Source organism: Grammomys surdaster, unplaced genomic scaffold (assembly GCF_004785775.1).
Source record: "Grammomys surdaster isolate TR1022 unplaced genomic scaffold, NIH_TR_1.0 125934, whole genome shotgun sequence".
In the NCBI taxonomy this organism is placed as follows: domain Eukaryota; kingdom Metazoa; phylum Chordata; class Mammalia; order Rodentia; family Muridae; genus Grammomys; species Grammomys surdaster.
In genome coordinates, this window is record NW_021620757.1 from 2,373,651 (window position 1) to 2,380,161 (window position 6,511).

Here is a 6,511-nt window from a genome sequence, read left to right on the forward strand (position 1 = left end):
TCTCTCTCTCTCTCTCTCTCTCTCTCTCTCTCTCTCTCTCTCTCTCTGTCTCTCTCTCTCGTTGTGTGTTGTGTGTGTGTGTGACAGAGAGAGAGAAAGAGAGAGACAGAGAGAGACACACACACACACACACAGAGAGAGAGAGAGAGAGAGAGAGAGAGAGAGAGAGAGAGGAGAGAGGAGTCCATCTTGATTGTTAATTGAGGAAGGAGACCCAGGCTACTGTGGGCAGCCCTGTTCCCGGGCAGGCTTGTCCTTGGAAGTATAAGACAGTTAGCTGAGCTTGTGATCCTGTGAGCAACCCATCAGGCAGCATTCGTCCCTGGTTTTTGCTGTACTTCTTTATTCTGTGTGGTCCCTGGTTGGAGGTAATGTTCTGTGAAATAGCAAGCAATCCTGCTTTGAGTTCCTGCCCTGACTTTTCTCAGTGATGGACTATAAGGTAAAATAAACCTTTTTCTCATTTAGGTTGCATTTAGTTAAAGTATTTTATCATAAAAACAGAAGGAAAATATGAACAGGGAACATTATGTATATATGTATATGTATATGATGTACATGTATATGATGTATATGTATGTGATGTATATGATATATATGTATATGATATACATGTATATGATGTATATGTATATGCACACACACACACACACACACATTAACAATGTTTACATCCCCTCAAAGACCCTCTGCTGTCACCCTACCTCTCACTAATCCCCTTTGCTCCCTTAGATGGTTTTGTTGAAGTGTCTACCCCTTAAAAAAGAAGCAAGTTGTTAAGGATATCTTGAACCTTAGACATTTAAAACATATTTTTAAAATAAACCCTAAGGTCTGGGAAGGATGCAATTAACAAGGCAACAATCAAACTGTGCTGAACAAATCAAAGCAAAAAAAAAAAAGTGTCATTAGAGAAAGTAGATGTAGAAATAAGATTTAGCTTCAGAAGCAACCAAGCAGATAAGCTCATTAATGAACAGTCCACTCACGGAACAAACAGGATTTAGAACGCTTCCAGCTTTCGGGTACTTTAAAGCCAGCCGTAGCTAGACAACTCTGTACACAGATTAAAAGAAAATGGCGCAATGCAGTTTCTTGTAAAAATCGCTTCAAAGTTTACCAATAGCCTGGAGCATCTGTCAAAATCCCAAGGAGGCGCTACAAAGAACTATTTTAAACCTCCAAATTCAGGGCACCTGAAGAAGTTATGGTGCCTGTGTTTTTCTGTCTTGCAGATATTTTGACCTTACTATATACAGATAGTATGCGAAGTTCCCTGGGCTGCGGTATTTTTTTTTTTTGAAAACTATTTAAGTTACTCTTTTTTTCTGATGAAATTCTGGATGTATATTTTTAATTAAAAATGATCTCATGTGAGCTGGAACTCCTAAATTCAGGAAGGCAAGGGAAGAAAATCTAGTTTTCTGTTTAAATTTTGATGATAGAAGTTTACCATCTTGGGTATCGACCTCCAGATTAATCCTTCAAAGTGTCCTAAGGGCAAAGAAGTCATCTCTAATGCACATTCATTCTACTAAGATGAAATAAGCCACAGGCTCCAGTGACGGACAGAATAGAATTGCATAGAAGCTTAGCTCCTTTTGCCTGATAGAGTCTGGAGTGTGGAAATGAACTCTGATAGATATTAAAAGCAAGTGATGTTCTTCATTTTTATATAGTCGCCTATGCTTCCAGGGGACAGCTGGTAGCACAGTGGACAGACACCGGGGAGCAGAGCAAGTTAGGCCAACAGTAGATGTAAAGATAGTTAAGTCTGGATCTAGCTATCTGCTGTCCCAGTCCTTTCTCAATTTTACTTGAAATCAGAATCCTGAGAAGAGGTTAGGGGTGAGCCTTCCTTCCTCCTCTGTTGTTTTGCCTTTCCGTTTGGTTAATAAAGTTAGAGGAACTGCTAATGTTATTTGTTTTGCTTCCTACCAAGTTACAGGCTAGGACAGACTTTCATGGTTCAACCTGATTGACCCAACTCTTCTCCTCCCCTCTCCTGTCTCATTTGGTTGGTTTCCAAGCAAGTGGTTCTTGAAGGCCTTTTGGTTTATTGAAGCAATACCTGTATGTCAGACTCTTTTACCTATTCTTTCAAACACTTATGTACATTACATGTTTAAAAGTCATACTACAGGAATATGGAGGAAGAAAGGACAGCATCTCAAGGGATTGTGAGAAAGGCATGCACCTGGTGGGCTTTTACTAACTTCCCATCTAAGCCTTACACAGGCAGAGACATATAATATTACAAGAACTAGGGATACCACTTTGTGCCCTCCTAACTCCTACCCTGACAAGGATAATCACTGTTGACATTTAACACAGTAAATCAAGTTTTTAAATATCCACTTTAAGTAAGTGGGATCATCCAGCTTGCACCTATTCATGTCTAATGTCCTTCATTCTGCACATGGGAAGAGGATGTGAGCTGATGTGTCGCTGCTGCAGTGGGAAGTCATTTACTCCCATCGCTCTTCACCTAGTATCAACCTCTGCATCTCTCATCTCTTTGGGGAGGAAGGTTGGATTGCCTGACATTTTTACCTCTTGGAAGCAGTGCTGCTACATACAATCACGTATCTTTTGCTCAGTGTATGTGTCATTACTGTTGGCTATATACTTAGGAGCAAATTGATGGGCCAAAGAGTATACATATGTCCCACGATTAGTAAATGCTGAACCGCTTTCCAATGCAGTTGCCACAATTACTGCTCTGACTTGAGAGTCAGGTTTTTCTCTCTTCCCACCATTGCTTGATGTGCAGTTGACAGTTGAGCCCTTTTGGTGGCTGCATGAATAACACCGTGTTCTTAAAAATATACAAATTGTAGAACATAAGTGTTATGCCAAAAGTCAGTGTTAAATGTATGTTCAAAGTAATTTTGTGCTCCACAGATTATATAAAACAAACATACAGAGGACCTCACTGGGAATTACTGGTGACAGGCTACTCATGCATGAACAGTGCTCTGAGTGTAGATAGTCTTCATTCTAGGAAAGACTGCAGGGTTGCTTTAAGGCTCAGCATCTTAGAATTTAAATAAAAACGACGTATTTCCTACCCTATTTGATGTTTCCTGGACGTCTTCAAGAATTCAGATCAATACCTGATTGCAGGCAATTGGACCAGTGCTTAATATACATCAGCATAAAATGTGCTGTGCTAGGGAGTCCGTTCACATGCTAATACTCGGTAGCATTTTTCCCTGAGGAAATCTAAATTCCGCTATCATTTATTAATTTGACTTCCCTTATTTTTACAAGCTGAATTTGGAAAGGATGCAGGTATATATTTCTTTTTCGGTTGCTGCTGTTAAATTCATTGTCATTCATTGTTCTAAAATTATATTGGCATATTTACAGAAAGCCTGCCTCTGTGCTGACCACCAGCAACTTTGGATCCCAGACGCCACCTAGGAAACCTTTGGTGAGATGGCACACAGACTAGCTGAGAGTACCTGTGAATATTGTCCTTACATTATGAGACGTTTTTACCAGCAAGTTTATGATACTGTTTCAGTTTCACAGTTACATCTTCAGGTATCTTCTGGCTCCATCATTCTACTCTGTCATCCTCGATGTGTCAATCTTAATATTTATACTGTAGCCTGATGCTTGTACAACGGGTACTATACTTCAGGCATCATGTGTGCAAAGGTATAAAGGCGTGAGGGCAGGGAAGAGTAAATATAGCTGTATCATTTACACTGTGCAAAGCTGAGAGCTGTAGAATACTCCTGCCTGTATCTTTGTTTTAGTTATCTGTCCTGTGGGACAAAAGCTTTTCAAAATAAGCCATAAAACAGCAATACAGCAAGGAATAAAATAGATTAATAACAAACCAAACAATTATCTCACGGTGTCTATAGGTTAGGAATTCTACAGAAGCTTAGCTGGGGAGGTACAGTTCAGAGCTTCTCATAGTTAATTGGACAAGTGGGTTTATAGTGACATTTTCATATGGACATATAATATACTTTGATCAGGCCCTCAGTCACCCTTTCTTATCACTTCTATAGCCTTTTGCTCTTGTAATATTTTGACTAGGATATTGGCAGTGGCTGCAATAATTTCAAAGCATGACTAGGCAAAATGCAGATACCATTTCACAAAACTTGAAAGTTCCTGTTCAAGATTGGTTGGATCTATTTTTCTACACTTTTAGTCTCAAATAAAAGCTACATTCTTGGTCTTAAAACAAACAAACAAACAAACAAACAAACAGCTAATCAACCATGAATAGGGCCAGAAGATCCATTCCTGATATGATTCCTTTCCATGGTGGCAGTCAGGAAGACTGCCACCCAACCACTTGAAGTTTCCAGGTCTCTGATGTCTTTTCATGACATGGCAGCTTGCTTTCCCCAACTAGTGACCTGAGGACAGCAAGGCAGAAGCAACCATTTTATGAGACCACCACCCAAGGCTTCTGTAGAATTCCTAACCAATAGACACTATGAGATAATTGTTTGGTTTGTTATTAATCTATTTTATTCCCTGCAGTATTGCTGTTTTATGACTTATTTTGAAAAGTTTTTGTCCCACAGGACAGATAACTCAAACAAAGATACAGGCAGGAGTATTCTACAGCTCTCAGCTTTGCACAGTGTAAATGATGCAGCTATATTCACTCTTCCCTGCCCTCATGCCTTTATACCTTTGCACACATGATGCCTGAAGTATACTACCCAAGTTTAAAGGTATTCCAAAACTCAGATGTTGCCCATATGGTACTTAAGAGGTTACTAGTCCATCAGGGCTTCTTTTCTACAGTTAGGGTTAGTGCACTTAGGAAAGCGCCTTTAATTATCATCAGCTTATAGCCTACCCTTCTACCTTTTACTCTGTGGAAATACACCAAGAACACTCAAATGCTAATGCCTGATCTTGGACTTCCAGAGTCTAGAACTAGAAAATAATTGTCTGTTTTGTTGATAAACCCAGTCTTGAGTATTTTGATATAGTGGCACAAAATAGACTTAGGTAGTGGTGCAGATCTCCTGGAAGGAAGAAGACCAATTGTGGACATATTTTTATTCTTCAAATATGTATGTATATGGTATGTGTGTGTGTGTGTGTGTGTGTGTGTGTGTGTGTCCTTCCATGAGGAGGTCAGAGAGCAACCTCAGGTATTGGTCTTCATCTTCCATCTCTCATGAAGAGGATTTCCCTTGTAGTTCGCCACTGTGCTATATATCTCATGCTAGCTGGCTCTCTAGCTTCTGTTTATAATAAACATATAAACAGAATGGGATTCTCCTGTCTCCCAGCAAATGATAGGGATGCTGGGATTACATGCACATACTAATAAGTCTTGCTTTTACATATTTCCTTAGAACTCAAACTTAGTCATCAGGCTTGTGTAACAAGTGGTTTTACTCACTGAACCATCTCCATAGACCTGAACATGTTTCTAAACCACTATAGTTTCCTTGACCAATCTGGATTTACTTGTTCAGTGGAACTGCAGTGAAGCCTGGGAAACACATTGACTGTTAGATGCTGTTCTCATTCTTTCTTTGAGTGAAGCAGAGGCTATCCTAGCTGGGAGAGAGAAGAATTAAAGTCAGCTAGCTCAGTCCTTTGCAGGTAGAATTGTCAAATTATTCTGGAGTTTATCTGAAGGAGCAAACAGTTTAGATACAGTTGTTGCCTTTTAAATAATGCTTTATGAAGATTAATAAAGGAATGACAGGAACGATTAGACTTGGAAATGCAAGATGAACTCTTGAGGTTTGGTCTGTGGCTATATATTGTAATACTAAGTGTGGGTCCCCATGGCCTGGTTGCTCCAGAGAAGAGAGAGTGAGAGTGACCCAAGTGACCTTGCCCCCGTAAGTTATTTTTGATTAGTGAATAAAGATGCCTACCACCAAGAGCAATCCAGATGAAACATAGTAAGTAGTAACAGGGTTATTGATAGGAAATAGATTCTAACAGCACAGAGGGTAGATATCTGCTCAGCTCCAATGCCGATTAAGGCTTGTTGTAAATAGTAAAAGTTGAATGTGTCTTTTATCTGGAAACTGAATAACTAAAGGTGGGGTAGAAGCCCCCAATTGAAATTTTTTGCAGTATTTTCTGCAACAGTAAACTAATACACCAGAAGTGAATGGTGAACAGCACACACTAAAGACTCAAATCTAAATTCATAGGAAATTAATACTCAAAGGGATGCTTTATTATAAACAGTGCTAGAAAACATTTTTGAAAAAGATGCACTTATATTTTTGCTGTATAGCCTAGTAAATTCTAGATGAACTAGAAGGCAAAGCATAAAAAGTGAAATCACGTTAAGAAATTGGGAGACATTTTAGGTAAATATTTACCTGATCCCAAATGGGAACGACTGTGTGGGTTTACAGACAACAGACTAAATAGCAAGGGAAAAGATTAATTTTAATATTTAAAATTAAACACTCTATGTCAAAAACACCATAAAAATTTAAAAGCAAATGAGGAGATTATGCATTATTGATATTTGATGGGATATGTTTATTAA